Source organism: Scyliorhinus canicula, chromosome 1 (genome assembly GCF_902713615.1).
Source record: "Scyliorhinus canicula chromosome 1, sScyCan1.1, whole genome shotgun sequence".
NCBI classification, from domain to species: Eukaryota; Metazoa; Chordata; class Chondrichthyes; order Carcharhiniformes; family Scyliorhinidae; genus Scyliorhinus; species Scyliorhinus canicula.
Genome location: NC_052146.1, coordinates 192392335 through 192409843, shown reverse-complemented (window position 1 = coordinate 192409843; position 17509 = coordinate 192392335). Strand labels below are relative to the sequence as shown.

Sequence of the window (17509 nt, the reverse complement as noted above, 5' to 3'; positions counted from 1 at the left end):
CAAACTGCTCAAGATAGTTCCCATTGCCACCTTCTCAGAGAAAGCAGGGATAGGCAATAATTGCTAGTTGTTTCCAGTGACAACCTCGAAGGTGGAATGAATTTAAAAACATATTCAGCTCATCTTGAACTGCCAAATATCTTGGACTACACTAATAATCTGGTGATTTTTCCAAATGTTTACAAACAGAAGAAAAGATCAGCTACCCTATACACCATGATCAGAGATTCCCCATCACCCTGCAGCCTCATAATCTCCTGTCATTAGGGGATTATCACCCTTTCAGTAAAGATTTATTTTTCTAAAATCTGTATTAAGTTTAACTTTTTTTTCTCTTGTTCTACAGGCAAGGGGGATGACCAGGATTTCACACTGTATTTGCGGTCTCGCCAGTGCACCATGAATGTCTCACCACAATCACTATAGACTTGATTCCTGTGGATTTAGTTTAATTAGTACTCTTTCACATTGGACTTTGTCTGAGGCTGCAGATGAACTCTACGACAGGGACTTCTGCCATACACTAACATTCTTAAAGAAATTGACAAACTTTGCCAAGCTGACATGTGCCTGATCTGTGCTGTCTGTCACAATGAGCTCTATCGATACTCTTGCAGCGTAAGAAAGAGCGTGCATTTATAAAGCACCTTTCCCACCACAGGAGATTCCAAAATGCCAGTGAAGCAGTCACCGTCACAATATGGGAAATACGACAAAGACCCACAAACTGTAGTGAGGCAAATGATCAGATAATCTTTGTTTACAGACGTTGATTGAGGAGTAAATATTGACCAAGTCACTGGGGAGTTTCACCTGCTCCTTTCCGACATAGTGCCACAAGATCTTTCAGATCCACGTTAAGAAGGTAAATTCTGCAGTGAGGCTTAAACTAACAATCTTCTAACTCAGAAGTGAGACTGCTACCACTGGATCATCCTTAACACTTGTAGTTCCCATCACTTTGTCTATTGTTAATGGAAGGTTACAAGGCATGTAACTACCTGGATTAGAATGGTCCCCAATTTAAAACAAAGGCACTGCAATTTCTGTTCTATGGATATTCCCCAGATGTCGAACTAATGCGACAAATGGAGGATTTTAGAAATATTGGCTTGTAAATATTGGGACGATTTAAAGATTAAAAGCCAAGGGTTATAGTCTGTTTGACTGCAGTGGTCAGGCTTTTTCAATAATTTTGTTTTTAAAAGGCCTGGGAACGACTACGAGCCAGAAGGTGAAATTGGCCAAAGGAATGTGGTTTCAGTCTGGATTAATAGACTATGGTTTGACTGGGGGAAGTGTCTAGGGAGTTAATCTGCTTTTCAACCTGCAGATAATGTTTTTCAGCTGGGGAAGGTGAGGTCATTGCTGTGTGAAGCTAAAGAATGCAGAGACACATTCCAGAAAGCTTCAGAGGAGCGGCTTTTGGGAGAGAGAAGAGGTGAATTCTGATCTGTCTGACACTGTGTCCACAATTCCCTCACAGTAAGATAGTTATAAAAGAGTAATATGTACAGCACAGCAGTCTTGTCTGAGGACAAGGAAGAAGTTGAAACACGTCAGGTGAACCAGCTTTATGAAGATATTCAGCCAGAGTCTGAAGGGGTTCCAACATCAACAAAATCTGTTCCATGAAACAAGTATTATCCTATGCCGTGCTCATTTTAAGGATAGATTGAGAGCTGTATGTTTCTTTTCTTGTTGTTTAATGGAAAATTGAGTAGTAGTGTTTAAGGGATAATTGTAAGCTGTTCTTTCAGCTGGAAAGTTAAAGAGTTTAATATTGTATTCATGATAAATTTTGTTTTAAAAATACCAAAGCCCTGGGCGAGATTTTCTCAGCCCAGGCCGGGCCAGGAGAATCGGCAGACCAGCGCGACACTGCCCCGCGCTGGTCTGCCGATTCTCCAGAGAGCAGTGCCAGTCGGGGGCCACTCTACGCGCCCCTCTGGTGATTCTCTGCCCGGGATGGGCCGAGCTGCCGTGCAAAAAATCCGAGTCCCGCGGGCACCATCCACGTGTGTTCTTACTCGGTGAGACCTCGGCGTGCATGCATCCGGGGGCAGCCTGGTGGTGGGGTCCGAACCCGGGGGAGGGGCCTCCGCTGTGGCCTGACCCGCAATCGGGGCCTACCGATCGGCGGGCCGGCCTCTTGGGCTTGGGGCTCTTTTGCTCCGCGCCAGCCCTTGTAGCTCTACGCCATGTTGCATTGTGGCCGGCGCGGAGAAGGATGCCACTGCGCATGTGCGCATTGGCGCCAGTCCCACAGAGCTTGCGCAGACACACGCCACCCATCTGACACTGGCATCGGCAGCTGAAGTGGCGTGGGTCACTCCAGTGCCATGCTGGCCCCCTGTAGGGGTCAGAATTGCTGCTCCTGAGGGCATGTTGACGCCGTCGTGAAACGTGACGGTGTTTACGACGGCACCAACACTTAGCCTCAGGATCAGAGAATCCCTCCCCCTATTTCTTCATGCAATCACTCCTGGAGTGAATCATTCTTTCCCAAAGTCTTACAAATCAACTAAAATATTGGGGGTTTGGTCCAGAATCCTAGCCACCATTGGGGTCTGGTCTGGGATTGTAATATTAATCTTTACAGAAGCCAGTGCTTCCTTCAGTTTCTGGGTATAGCTATGGGGATGTATTAATGTTCAGTCATTTTATTTAACTAAGTATTGCTTCCTTACTAATTTCAAAATATTCTATGATGTTTGTTGTATGCTATTTGAAGAGCAAAATATTACTTCTCGCCAAATTAATTCCCTATTGCCAATTCATCTTCAATAATTGCATCAGTTTTATCTTTTAAAACTTTAACTTCCTCACAAACCACTCTTTTAGACTCATGGAATCACACGGCACAGATGTAGTGGGGGGGCACCTGACCCTATTTCCAGTTCTCTCTTGCTTTGCCAGTCATCCAGACTTGAAACATTAATTCCCTTTTCTCTCCACAGAGGCTATCAGACCTGCTGAGATTGTCCAGTATTTTCTGTTCTCCTCTTAGTCATACCATAGAATTGACAGTGCAGAAGGAGGCCATTCGGCACATCAAGCCTGCACCAGCCCTTGGAAAAAGCATCCTATGTAAGCCTCCACCCTATCCCCGAAACCCAGTAACCCCACCCAACCTTTTTTGGAAACTAAGGGCAATTTATCACGGCCAATCTACCTAACCTGCAGATCTTGGGACTGTGGGAGGAAACTGGAGCATCCAGAGGAAACCCACGCAGACACTGGGAGAACGTGCCGACTCCGCACAGACAGTGGCCCAAGCAGGAATCGAACCTGGGACCCTGGAGCTGTGAAGTAGTCCTTTCAGCTCTAAGGACAACAATCCCCTCTTCTTCAGTTTCGCCCCATTGCTGAAGTCCCTCATACCTGGTACCAATCACATATGTACATTAATAATATGAAATTGAAAATACAGATACACTCTCTCAAAACCGGCAGCCTCAAAACCGAGACCATGCCGGATTTTGTCAGATTTCGGATTGGGCATTCTGAACAGTGGGCGGTTTAAGCCAATCCTGGTGGGGTCAAAGGTAGCTTGGAGAGTGGGATAAAATTGGCACACAAGCAGCAAAGGGAATAACATGCCTGGCACCCTGCAGTGCCAAACCAAAGTATCCAGTTAAGTTAATTTTAATTGAGTAAAATAAAAAAATGTGCACGGCATACCCATACGGTTTTTAGAGGTCTGGTTTTGAAAGAGTGTATCTTTTGTTTAATCGCTTTTGTTAGATAATTTTCCAGTGTTCTTTCTATAGCCATAACATTTTTATTAACCAATTTGAACATTCTTAATGTATAAATCTTTCAAATCTTTTACTTGTTAGGTGATATCTGGAACAGGGACAAGGTCATACATACAGAACAGTAAATTTAACATCTGTTGCAGGGGACGTCTTTGAAATAGTCACAAGAGATTTAGTGTGCAAACACATACTGTAGGAAAAGACAAGCTCTACAAAAGCAACAATATTGAAATATACAAAATGAAAAGTGGCCAATTTGGCTTCTCGAGTATTCAGTACCATTCAGTAAGATCATGGTTGATCTGATTGAGGTGTGACAAAGATATGGCAAACCTTAATAAATCACTGGTTAGACCACAGCTGGAATGTTGGGCAAGATTTTCCAGCCGTTCATGCCAACGGGATCTACCAGTCCTGCCGACATCGCACCCCCCGCCATGGGTTTCCAGGCAGAAAGGGGTGTATTCAATGGCAAACCCCGTTGACAACGATGGGACCAGACGAACCTGCCGCCGGCCAATAGCAGGCCACCTCCCCCCTCTGCGAAACACGCAGTGGGTTACTCGGTAAATCCCGTCCATTGTGTCCAATTCTGGACACCATACTTTATTGTGTGTCCTTCAAGGTAAAGGACCATATTCATCATCCTTGGTATTTGGTAGTACTACAGTGGGTGGGTGGGTAGGTGACCACTAAGGCCAACCTAAAGGCTCTGCTGCAAATAGGATAGGACACCGCAGATGATTGAGTTTTGAACAAGTTGCTGAATGGGGATTTCTTCTCCCCACATTATCCCTCTCCCTCTGATATGCCCTTGCTTTCGGTTGAGCTTCTTCGCATGACTACATTGGGAAGGACTATTGGTCTATAGACTCGTTTAAAAGGTAAACTCACTCTCTTTGTTCTCAGATTGATGTTTGAAGTCTGCCAAAGGCTACACTTGCTTTAGCAATTCTTGCTTGCGTCTCGTCATCAGTGTAGACAGGTTGAGAGATTGTGCTGGCAAGATAAGTAAGTGTATTCATGGCTGGCAGGTTCTGGTCATGGACTGAAATCTTGGGCCCCAAGATAGGGCTTTCCTGGAGCAGGCTGGTACTTGACTTCCATTTTCTTCATGTTGATCGTAAGGCTGAAGTTATCACGTGCATTGAAGAACAAGTTAATGTCACATTGCATGTCCAGTATTGAACCTGCATCTAGTGCACAGTCAGCTACAAATAGGAAATCGTAAAGTATGTCATTGGAGATCTTGATTTTAGCCTGCAGTTATTGCAGATTGAGCAGCTTCCAGTCTATGCAACATTTCATTTCCATGTCAATATAACTAAAATGGAAGGCATCATAGAGCATAGCAGAGAACAACATACTGCAATGGATTGCCACGAGCACAGAGCCCTGTTCAACTTATTACAATCCTAGACCAGACCCCAACAGTTGCTAGGATACTGGACGGAAACCCCAATATTTAATTTAATTTATAAGACTGAGTAAAGAATACTTCACCCCAAGAGTGATTTCATGTGCAATATGACATATTAAAATATACTTTATTTTAGGTGGATTGGTCACACTAAATTGCCCCTTTATTGGAAAAAATTAACGGGGTACTCTAAATTGAAAATTTTTCTTTCCTAAGGCCCTTAAGGCTGACTGTGTCAAAGGTCTCAGTACGGTCAACAAATATCTCATAGAATTTACAGTGCAGAAGGAGGCCATTCGGCCCATCGAGTCTGCACCAGCCTTTGGAAAGAGCACCACACTTAAGGCCATGCCTCCACCCTATCCCCGTAACCCAGTCACCCGACCTAACCTTTTGGACACTAACGGGCAATTTAGCATGGCCAATCCATCTAACCTGCACATCTTTGGACTATGGGAGGAAACCAGAGCACCCCAAAGGAAACCCATGCAGACACACGGAGAAAGTGCAAACCCCACACAGTCACCCAAGGCCGGAATTGAACCCGGGTCCCTGGAGCTGCGAGGAGCAGTGATAACCACTGTGCCATCGTGCCACCCAACATGGTGTAGAGATCCATGTTCTGATTTTGGCACTTCTCCTGGAGCTATCCAACTGCAAACACTGTATCACTGGTTCCTCCATCTTTTCTGAAATTGTACTGACTCTCTGGTAGTAGACCCTGGTTGAGATGTTGAACTTCACAGTTCAGAAGGATCTTGATGGAAATTAAACTGACAACAGAGAGGAGTAAGATTCTTCCATGATTGTCACAAGATTGATGACTTCCTTTCTGCTTGTACAGATAAGACAACGGGGGCATTTTTGTATTTTTGCGGGATGGTTCCTTGCTCCAACATAGACTGGAAGAGTTCAGTGAGCTTCTTTACCAGGCATTGACCTTCAACCTTGTAGGGATAGCACACTGGGAGCTTTGCCAATAGACAGGAGTCTGATTGTGTTTGTTGTTTCGAACAGCGTGGGGCGATCATCAAGAGAGCAGTTGATGGAAACATGTGGCAACATTTTGCTTGTTTCTTCATTGATGGATGAAAGCCAACTGCGGCTGTGGTTAAAGTGCTCTGCCCATCTTTCTAGAATTTGGGCTTTTTACGTGAGTAGTGTTGACCCATCTGTACTGGATTGGTGATGCACCAGTAGATATTTTTTTTCAATCTTTCACGCAACATATGCAACGCTGGCTAGGTCAATATTTTTATTCTCCATCCTACTTGGCTTATGAAGGTTTACCATAACTTTCTTATTGACACTTATTCTCAGACCTTTCTGTCCTTTTACAACAATGCAGACTTTCAAACGGTTATGTATTACCCTAAGCAGCATGGCCATTTACTTTAGATTTCAGTTGAAGGGCCTCACAGTTTGGAACAACTTCTATTTATATAGCACTTGTAATATTAAACATCCAAAGGCACTTGTGGGATCATAATGGAACAGAATTCCACACCAAGCCGGATATAATAGGACAAGTGACCAAAAGCTGGGCAGAGTGTTTTATATGAAGTGAAAGTGGCAGAGAGGTTTAAGGAAGGGAATACCAGGGCTTAGAACCTAGATAGCTGAATGTCTGGCCAACCGTGATACAGGGGTGAATGCGTAAAACATCAAAATTGTAGGACTGCAGATGTCTCCAGTGTTACGGGCCTGGAGGAGGTCCCAGAAATATCATAATTTCTTTACCATAACTGATGTGTGTCTCACTTGTGAATAGGCATCGTTCAAAGAAGAGTGATGTGCTTGTGTGCTGGCTCCAATATACAACCATATCTCTCTGAATTGTGACAAATACATGGGCATAGTAACAGTCCTGCCTGCAACAGTAGTGCACTCGCCAACACTAAGGGCATTCAAATGGTCATTGGATAGTCATATGGACAATAAGGGAATAGTGTAGATGGGCTTTAGAGGGGTTTCACAGGTTGGCGCAACATCGAGGGCCGGAGGGCCTGTACTGCGCTGTAATGTTCTATAATTGCCATTGAGACAGTGGTGATGAGCCGCTTTCCTGAACTGCTGCAGTCCATGTGGTGTATATACACCCACAGTGCCACTGGGGGGGGGGGGCAGTTTTCATTCCTTTTTGTCAACTTTGTAGCAGATTGACATAACTGAGTAGCTTTCTAAGCCATTCCAGAGGGTACTTAAAAATCAACCACATTGCTGTGGGTCTGGAGTCACATGTAATGGACGGCTTATTCCCTTCCGCAAAGATCCTTGGTGAACTAGATGAGGTTTTTATGATAATCGATTTGTGGCACCGTTTAATGGTCAGATTTCAGGGCATTCGCGCACATCTTCCAGTCTTTGAAGTCGATTTGACTGAAGCTTGTTTGCTTTTTGATTCAGCCAAGTATCTTGCAACTCTCAGAGTTTGTATTGGACAGTCCTGCGAGTGTTTAGGTAGATGTTGAGTTTGGACAATGATGAATATTCATTGATATAAACCCTGCAGATATTTCTCCTCCAGCAGTTTCTGGATTACTTCATTGTTTTTCATCGAATCTTTGTGATCAAGAGTTCATGCTCAGCACGTATCTTCAGCAGGAGAACATTATTGTTATAACTGCCAACTTGGTTTCTTCCGATCATCCCCCCGCCAAACCCCACCCCCACCTGTGCCAAGTGATCTGCACCAACTCGTGTTGAAGTCATCAAAAATAATTAGTTTGTTGGACTTTGGCACAGTATCAATCAAGAAGTGGAGGTTGTTACAGAATTTATCCTTGACTTCATCGGGGTTGGTCATGATAGCGATGAGCATTGCTTGCCTGTTGCGGTACAGTGGAAGTTTAAGCACCATCAGGCGATCATTAACACCCAGAGCGGCCATTCTGCTTTATGCCATCATCACATACAAACAAATAACAGAATCGAGGAAAATGGGGTCACGATTCAACCCAAAAATCTGTAAGTGTCATCCTGGGCACGTTTGGCAGGGTGTTTCCCATCCACTTTTTTGGTGAGATCAAGACTGGTATTCATTGTCATTTCTTTGGGCCTTGGGGAGCATGTCCCCAGTCTATCCCACACCGATGGCGCAATCCAACGGCCACACTGCACCTGAAAAGCAGCTTGCCGAGGCGCAGCATGGCCGATAAAAGGTGGGAGACCCTGCTCCTGATATCTACCGGCTCGCAAAGCCTCACGAGATCCAATGCCATCTCGCAAGATGTTGCGATATAAATCCCGCCCATTGTGGGCGGAATCACTTTTTAGCATATCTGCATATTAGTGCGAGCCAGTTAGCTTCACTCTAATGGACAGATTCCTGAGGACCCTGAGGCTTTGGGATTCATCCCCTTCGCCTCTCAGAACTCGGACAAGTGCCGTTCAGCCCTGGTCCTCACAAATGGGAACCAGATGGAACGGCACTTGTGAGATCCAAGGCCCCCAGCTGCATGTCCTTTGGGCATGGTGGTGCCACCAACCTGCCACTTCCTGGGCAGCATTGCCAGCTGGCTTGGGCACTGCCAGGGTGCCTGGTTGGCACTGACAAGGTTCCAAGGCACTGACAATGCTGGCATTGCTTGGGTACGCGATCAGGCTCGGGGTGCCCTAGGTGGGTGTTGGGGGGTGGGGGATGCAGCAGGGGGGGGGGGAGCAGGGGGGGGAACACTCCTATAGTGTATTTGGGCAGGGGTTGGGAAATTGCTTCATGGGCCTCGGAGAGCAGGATGCCATTAAAAATGGCATCTCAATTTCTCACTACACGGGGAGTTCCGGCAATCAGAGCTCCTTGGTGTACAAAACGGGGCGAAGTGTAGCCTCAGCAGCGCCTTCCCCACTGAGGATCCTCATACAATGCAAGTCATGTTGACAGCCATGTGTTTTTCAGCGTTGTGAGCACCGGGAAACATGCGGCTAAACGCGCTCACTATGGCGCTTTGTTACCATATAGTTGAATTGAGCCCTTAGAAACCTTTTCAATAGTGAGGAGCAGAGCTTGCTGGCAAAACCGGCACCTCAGAGATCAAGATGCCATTTTGAAAGAGTGCCTTGATCTCCAGTTGAGCTTTGGGATTTCCAACCCTCGGGTAATGCCACCCCCCGCAGCCATGGGCCTTAACCACCCCACCCCACCCCAAGTGAGGATACCCCACCATTGGGTAGCTGAGGAGCCCCTTTTTACAGACCCCCATCTTTCGCCCCCCCCCCCCCATTTCAGGACCCACCCTTTACCCTCCAACCTTTATGAGGCCCATTCATAGCCCCCCTTCACCCCACACCCTTCATAACCCCCTTACTTCCCCTTTCATGGGCATAGCCCCCTCAAGCCCAACCCTTATCATTGCCAACCTGGCACCTGGGCACCATGGCACTGCCAGCCTGGCACACAAGCAGTGCCCCTGGCACCCAGGCTGTGCCAACCTACCATTGCCAGCTTACCGGAGCACTGCCCAGGTGCCCTACCCTGTCCCCAGCCATATGGGGGACTCCAATGGCCTTTGAGACCTCTGAGTAGCCATCACAACTGGTTTCCCGCTTTGGAGACCAGTACTAATCAGCACTGGTTGAGGCCTCACCGTTGTCTACCGCGCGCCTGGTGAATACGATGTCAAGATTGCTGTGCATCTTTAAATTAACCTAATGACTCATTTAAATATCATTATCTGGATCATGCCTATGAGTCGGGTGACTTGCGTGAGGTTTCGCATCCAGCCCAATTTAGGCCTTTCCTGCGATTCATCCGCCATGCCCGACTTTGCGCCAGGCACAACGTGGTGGTGGAATCACACCCTGGCTTACCAGAATCTAAACTATACCAGAATAATTAAATAAGGTTAATGGAATGTCAGACTTTATCCCATGAGAGTTGGTACACAAAAACTGGGGAGGTTACGCGACAGTTATATAAAACAGAATTAGAACTCATTTAGAGTATTCCACTCAATTCCGGGCACTGTACCTTCGAAAGGGTAGATTTGTCTTGGAGGAGGTCAGTACAGGTTTATCAGAATGATACTGGCGCTACAAGGGTTAAATTATAAGGATAAATTACACAGACCAGGCTATATCCTTTGGGATATAGAGGATTAAAAGGCAATGTAATTAAGGTGTTCAATATGATTATAAAAGTTGAAAGGTTATTTCCCCCAGTGGGGGAATCCAGGACATGGGGGGCAAACCTGTTTGAGTGAGGCCATTCTGGAGTCAGAAAGCACATATTTCACAAAGCTGTGGGGAAATCTAGAGTTCACTCCCCAGTAATGCTATTAAAGTGGGGGCTGGTTTAGCTCAGTTGGCTGGACAGCTTCCTTGTATACAGAGCAAAGCTGACAGTGTGGATTCAATTCCCAGGACCAACTGTGGTTATTCATAAAGGCCCACCTTCCCAAATTTGATTGAGGTATGGTGATCCTCAGGTTAAATCACCACCAGTCCGCTATCTCCTTCAAGGTGGACAGCAGCCTATGGTTATCTGGGCCCTTGGCGACTTCACTTTAATGCTTACAAGCTTTGGTCAATTGAAAACTTACATATTAAGGGGGCACAGTGGTGGGTTCAATTCTGGCCTTAGGTCACTGTGTGGAGTTTGTACTTTCTCTCCATGTTTGGGTGGGTTTCCTCTGGGCACCATGGTTTCCTCCCACAGTCCAAGCATGTGTGGGTTAGGTTATGGGGATAGGGTAGGGTGGACAGGTGAGTAGACATGGATAGAGTGCTCTTTCAAAGGATCGGTGCAGACTTAACAGCCGAATGTTTTCCTTCTGCACTGCCTGAATTTCATGATTCTAGTCTATGATCTTGTGATCAATAGATTTTTGTTGGCTGTTAAGGGATAAGAAGCCAAGGTGGATAAATGGAATTGAGGTACATGGTCTAATAGCCTCGAATGGCCTACTCCAGTTCCTGTGTGGAAGATTCTTTCAATGGCCTTCGCTTCACTAATGGGACAAAGTCAAACAAGATTTGCCTGTTCATCCATCATGTCGCAGTTTGTTTCACTGTTGCAATTTGAGTGATCCCACAACGGTGACAATGGGAAACGAAATGTTTCAGCCGCATCAAGCTCCATGGACTTTACCAGCCTTCAGATCAGACCGCTTGAGCACTCCCCAAAAATAACTGAAAACATAAAACAGATTCCCTTGCAACAATGCACCTACCATTAATAAGGACGGCGCCTCGCGTGTGAATCTATTCCGGAAAATGCAGCAGACCCAGGCATTTAACTGAGAACCGCTGGCTTCAGCTTCCATCCGAATCCTCACATCCTCATCACCCGGCTACTAATGAGCGTCGCTCGCTCAGTCAGTCAGTCAGACCATTCCCCTCACACGGTCCGAGAAGGTTCCCTTTGCTTCTCCTTTTGCGCAGAACATTTTAATAAGTCAACTTGTGTAGTTGAACAAGCTTCTCTCCCTTCCCCGCCCCCACCCCCTTCCTTCCTTCCTTTTGTTGGCAGCAGACGGAAACCAGATGTCCCGATTACACACACACATATATATATATATATATATATTTCCCTCTCCTTCCTTTCACACAAAAAAAATGACTTGTCGATCTCAGTCCCACTTTGAGGGGAGAGGGGAGGGGAGAGGGTGCTGTTTGGGCTGCGGCTTCGAGCGAAAGCACCTTTGAAAGACCGCGCCAAATGTTTCAGCCGCAGTGCATTCACTGCCATGAACAAAAACACCTATTCACCGTCCCAGCAACGGCACATCGCAAAGGGACTGGCAAGCCGTGTGTTACCACACCAAATGTGCGCCAACTTGCACTGGCCAGACAGCCACTTCCTCCACCAGCATTCAGATTTGCTCTTTGGGGGGAAGGGGGGGGGGGGGGGGGAGAGGACAAAATACCTCCACTCAAACACAGCTGGACCTGAAAGCATTTTATATAACTTCAGGATTGGAGTACAGATGTGTTGCCAAGGTTACAAGGCGCCAGATGTAAATAGGCGCAGGAAAGTCTCGCCGGGAGGTAGATTTTGTAGGAAGAATTCCATTCCCCCTCCTCCCCCAACCAAATTTATATAAGAAATTCCACGCTCCCAAGAAAAATGAGAAGACTGTGGAAATCACTCGGAAAGCGGTCAGATCGAGGGGAATGCGTTGCAAAACAAGTATGCAAATCATCTGGGTAAACTTCCCAAGGTCTGTTAGAGTGTTAAATAAGTAATAAAACGCCAATAAATAATAACAAGTAAACCATATGACAGGTCAGCATTTGTTGTCGGCGAGCTCACTCCTCCCATAAGCCTAGCAGGCACCCCCTCCCCCAGTGAAGTTCGCACAGGGAAGGGGCAAAGCTCACACAAAACCAGCACTGTTCCCAGCCACCGCCAACATTAACCGTCTCCATCGAGGAATGGATTATTCACCCCAAACCCCCCCCCCCCCCCCCCAGCCTCGACCGGAGATGAGTGGGCTCAAAAAAACATTTTAAAAAGTTGGCGTGTTGGTTCCCCCTTTTAAAATAAAAGAAACATTCATTCATGTGGGATGTGGACATCGCTGGCTAGGCCAGTTGGACATCCCTCATTGCCCTCCAGAAGGTGATGGTGGGCTGCCTTGTTGGACTGCTGCCGTCCATGTGGTGTAGGTTCAGCCACAGTGCTGTTAGGAAGGGATTTCCAGAATTTGGACTCAGTGACAGTGAGGGAACTGTGACAATATTTCCAAGTCAGAGTGATGTGTGACTTGGAGGGAACCTGCAAGTTGTGGTGTTCCCAGGTTTCTGCCGCCCTTGTCCTTCCCGCTGGTAGAGATCACAGGTTTGAAAGATGCTGTCAAAAGTGCCTTGTTGAGTTGCTGTAGGGTATCTTGTAGATTGTACACCGCTGCCACTATGCGCTGGTGGTGGATCGAGTGAATGTTTATTCTGGTGGATGGGTTGCCAATCAAGCTGGCTGTTTTGACCTGGATGTTATCGAGCTTCTTGAGTGTCCTTGCTCCATCACACTCCTGACTTGCGCCTTGTAGATAGATGGTGGACAGGCTCTGGAGAATCAGGAAGTGAGTTACACTCTGCAGAATTCCTAAGCCTCTGAGCTGATCCTGTCGCCACAGTATTTATATGGCTATTCCAGTTCAGTTTCTGGTCAAAGGACACACCCAGAATGTTGATAGTGGGAATTTGAATGGGAGGTTTTGGGAGCACAATCATAGAGAGACAACGAGCCGAAGGGTCGGGAAGTAGGAAAGGCCGCAGGAATTTGGTTGGTTATCAGATTACAAACTGAATATGGGCAATAGTGAGGTTTTTGCGACCCAGGCAAGGAGGCAGGAGAGGAGGTTGAAGGAGATTCCGTTCAAAGTGGTGGGAGGGAGTTTTAGGTACCTGGGGATGCAAGTGGCAAGGGACTGGGGTCAGCTTCATAAACCAAATTTGGGCAGGTTGATTGAGCAAATGAAAGGGGACTTCCGTAGGTGGGACGTGTTCCCGCTATCATTGGTGGGGAGGGTACAGAGTGTGAAAATGACAGTCCTCCCGAGATTGCTGTTCGTGCTTCAGTGCCTTCCAATCTTCATCCCAAGTCATTTGCGGCGATCTTGGGTTTTATATGGGCCGGGAAAGCCCCGAGGGTGAAGAAGATCCTTCTTGAGCGGGGGTGCAGGAAGGGGGGTTTGGCCCTTCCGAACTTTATTAATTACTACTGGGCGGCTAATATATCAATGGTTAGGAAATGGGTAGTGGGGGAGGGGTCGGTGTGGGAGCAAGTGGAGATGGCATCGTGCAAGGGCACGAGTCTGAAGGCTTTGTTAACGGCACCTCTGCCGTTCTCGCTGGCTTGGTACTCCACAAGCCCAGTGGTAGTGGCAGCCCTAAGAGTGTGGGGGCAATGGAGGCAGCATGTGAGACTGGAGGGGGGCGTCGGTGTGATCACCGATCTGTGATAACCACCGGTTCGCCCCAGGGAGGCTGGACGGGGGTTTTAGGAGGTGGCAGCCGGCAGGGATTGAGAGATTTGAGGACCTGTTCATTGAGGAGGGTTTCCCGAGCCTGGAGGAGCTAGAGGAGGAATTTGAGTTACCGGGTGGGAATTGGCTCTGGTACCTGCAGGTACGGGATTTTGTCTGGAGGCAGCTCTTGAGCTTTCCTCGCCTCCCACTAAGTGGACTACGGGATAAGGTGTTGTCTTAAACAGGGGTTGGGGAGGAGTGGGCTTCAGAAATATACAAGGAACTGATGGAGTGGGAATGGGTCCCAATTGGGGAGGTGAAGAGGAAATGGGAGGAAGAGCTGGGAGGGGAGTTGGAAGTCAGTTAAGGGAGAAGGCCCTGAGGAGAGTTTTTTAAAAAAATTTAGATTGCCCAATAATTTTTTCCAATTAAGGGGCAATTTAGCATGGCCAATCCACCTACTCTGCACATTTTTGGGTTGTGGGGGCGAAACCCACGCAGACAGGGGGAGAATGTGCAAACTCCACACGGACAGTGACCCAGAGCCGGGATCGAACCTGGGACCTCAGCGCCGTGAGGCGGTTGTGCTAACCACTAGGCCACCGTGCTGCCCTCCCTGAGGAGAGTTAATGCATTCTCATCATGTGCCAGGCTTAGCCTGATCCAATTCAAGGTGGTCCACGGGGCTCATATGTGGCCCGGATGAGTAGGTTTTTTCAGGAGGTGGAAGACAGGTGTGGGGGAAGCCCTGCGAACCATGTACATATGTTTTGGGCATGTCCGAGGCTGAGGGGATTCTGGCAGGGATTTACAGATTTCATGTCAGAGGTCCTGGAAGGGAGGGTGACTCCGAGCGCAGAAGTGGCAATATTTGGAGTGTCGGAAGATCCGAAGCCCAGGAGGGGGGAAGAGAGGCCGAACTTTTGGCCTTTGCCTCCCCGGTGGGTTGGAGATGGATTTTGCTGGGATGGGTTTGGGTCAGTGAAATGGCAGGGTTTCTTCGGCTAGAGAAAATTAAATTTGACTTAAGGGATTCAGGGGAGGCATGGAAATGACGAATAAGGGCAGTGAATCTAATGTAGGGGTAGTTAGGGTTTAGGGCTGGGGGAATTGGGTGTGTTATTGTGGGGTTTTTGCGTGTGTTGGATCTCTGTTGTTTAAAATGTTAAAATTATAAATGCCTCAATCAAATATTTTCTTTAAAAAAGTAGGAAAGGCCACAAGCCAGAGGGTTGGGGAGCGGGAGAGGCTGCGAGCCTAAGAGGAAGCAAGTTGGAGAGTTGGGGAGAGGAAGAGGTGGCGAACTAGAAAGAGTCAGTAAATTTCTTTTATATTTTTTAATTTAGTTTATTTGAAAAGTTATTTCATTTATGCATATAGGAGTTCAGTAATGTAAAGTATTTCAATTTACAGAGCATAATGTTTTAATGTCTTTTTCTGGTGAGAAAGGTCTTCCAGAAACTATCTACAGCTTCTACATTGGTTTTAATGGGAATATTTAACTCACTCAACATAGTTTCATTTGAAGTTGCATGTTTCAGGAATGCAACTACTGTGTTAAGCGAGGACTTACTGTAGCAGGAGAGATCTGTCTGGAAAATAAGAAAACTAAGAGGATAGGAAGAAGTCATTAAAATTGTGAAATGGTTTCCCTTGGAGAGAAATATGGCAACACTCTTTCTACTTAGCCATCACAGGTCAGGTAAAGAATTTAGAAAGAATTTTGCTCCACAGAGAACAGTGCAAATGTGGATCTCGCTGCCACATGGTATGAATAAAGCACAGGATGCTGAGGCACTTGAGGGAGGCTCAGTGGCATGCAGGGGGGGGGGCCGACGGTGCGTTGGCCCCGGGCATCCATTGGATGGGGGCATTCAATCAGAGGCTATTGCTCTCCCCAATGTCACCCAGATGCCTACATTTTTCCACCTGAATTTAACAAATTGTTTTGCTAAGGGGAGGGCCTCGCAATCAAATCCAGTGACTACCGACATGTACCTTGTGTCAGGGTGAGGTGACTGCGCTCCCAGACTCCCCCGCGGTGGGGAAACCGCTCTATCCGCCGCGCGGGCGGGCGGCCCAGGACTGCGCATGTCCAAGGGAGGGGAGCTCCTCACATGCAGGGAAAGGCCCCGCCCCCTGATCTGCATGCTGAGATGTTGACCAATGAAAAAAGATTGAGGACCGGAGGGACTGTGGTTCTCCAGCCAATCAGAGTGTTTGTGTGAGTGATAATTGAGCTTTCACACCGACGGAATCTTCCTCCTGTCTCCAACATCTGTGAGTAAAACACTTTCTTTTCTCCCCCTTTCCATTTCTTTTTTCATTCTGACCATCAATTGGTCACTTGCAGCAACTGAAGGGAAAGGAAGTGAATCCAGGGAGGGTTCAGACTCTGGAAAGCTTGGCCCAGGTCTCTCTCTTAAAAATATTGACATCCTTTGCTCCCTCAGTTTGACACATGAAATGAAATGAAAATCGCTTATTGTCAGGGGCTGTTTAGCACAGGGCTACATTGCTGGCTTTGAAAGCAGACCAAGGCAAGCCAGCAGCACGATTCGATTCCTGTAACAGCCTCCCCAAACAGGCGTTGGAATGTGGCGAATGCGGAATGTGACAATAAGCGATTTTCATTTCATAAGTAGGCTTCAAATGAAGTTACTGTGAAAAGCCCCTAGTATTGACCAGGACACGGGGGTAACTCCCCTGCTCTTCTTCAAAATAGTGGCTGTGGGATCTTCAACATCCACCTAATAGGGACAGACAGAGCCTCCGTTTAACAACTTATTTGAAAGAAGGCTGTTCTGACAGTGCAGCACTCCCTCAGTTCTGAGTGTGATTAGGGATTCAGTCATTCACCCCAACTGCTGACACACCAGCGAGTTCACTCTGGGGAGAGGCTGTTCACCTGCTCTGTGTGTGGGAAGAGATTCTCTCAATTAATCAATCTGCTGACACACCAGAGAGTTCACTCCGGGAAGAGGCCGTTCACCTGCAGTGTGTGTGGGAGGGGATTCACTCAGCCATCCATCCTGCTGAGACATCAGTGAGTTCATACAGGTGAGAAGCCATTGACCTGCAGGGCCGGTTCAAGGCACCGGCAACTCGGGCAGTCGCCCGGGGCGCCATGTGCTAGGGGGCGCCAGAGACTCGGGTCCCGCGCATGCGCAGTTGGGCAGGTGCCAACCAGCGCATGCGCGGTGGCCGCCCTCCCCCAGGTCCGCCCCCCCCCGCTCGGTCCGCCCCCCCCTCGGGTCCGCCCCCCCCTCCCCCCCCTCGGGTCCGCCCCCCCCCCCCAAGGGCGCCAAAGTTCAGCTTGCCCGGGGCGCCAGCAACCCTAGGGCCGGCGCTGTTGACCTGCCCTCTGTGTGGTAAGGGATTCAGTCATTTATCCCAACTGCTGAGACACCAGCGAGTTCACA

The 17509-nt window shown here is 47.6% G+C and overlaps 1 protein-coding gene across 4 annotated transcripts in view; it reads right to left on the bottom strand.

The window, feature by feature from the left end:
• LOC119970531 (pleckstrin homology domain-containing family G member 1) overlaps window positions 1-17509 on the bottom strand; it is a 285870-nt gene that overhangs the window by 224642 nt on the left and 43719 nt on the right. For 2 of the 4 annotated variants that reach the window (XM_038805319.1, XM_038805348.1), the window contains exon 1: window positions 11349-11576. The exons of the other annotated variants lie outside the window; for them this stretch is intronic. The gene's annotated coding sequence lies outside the window, so the exon portion shown is untranslated. Of the gene's footprint in view, window positions 1-11348; window positions 11577-17509 lie in introns of those variants that run through there. 4 annotated transcript variants of the gene reach the window in all.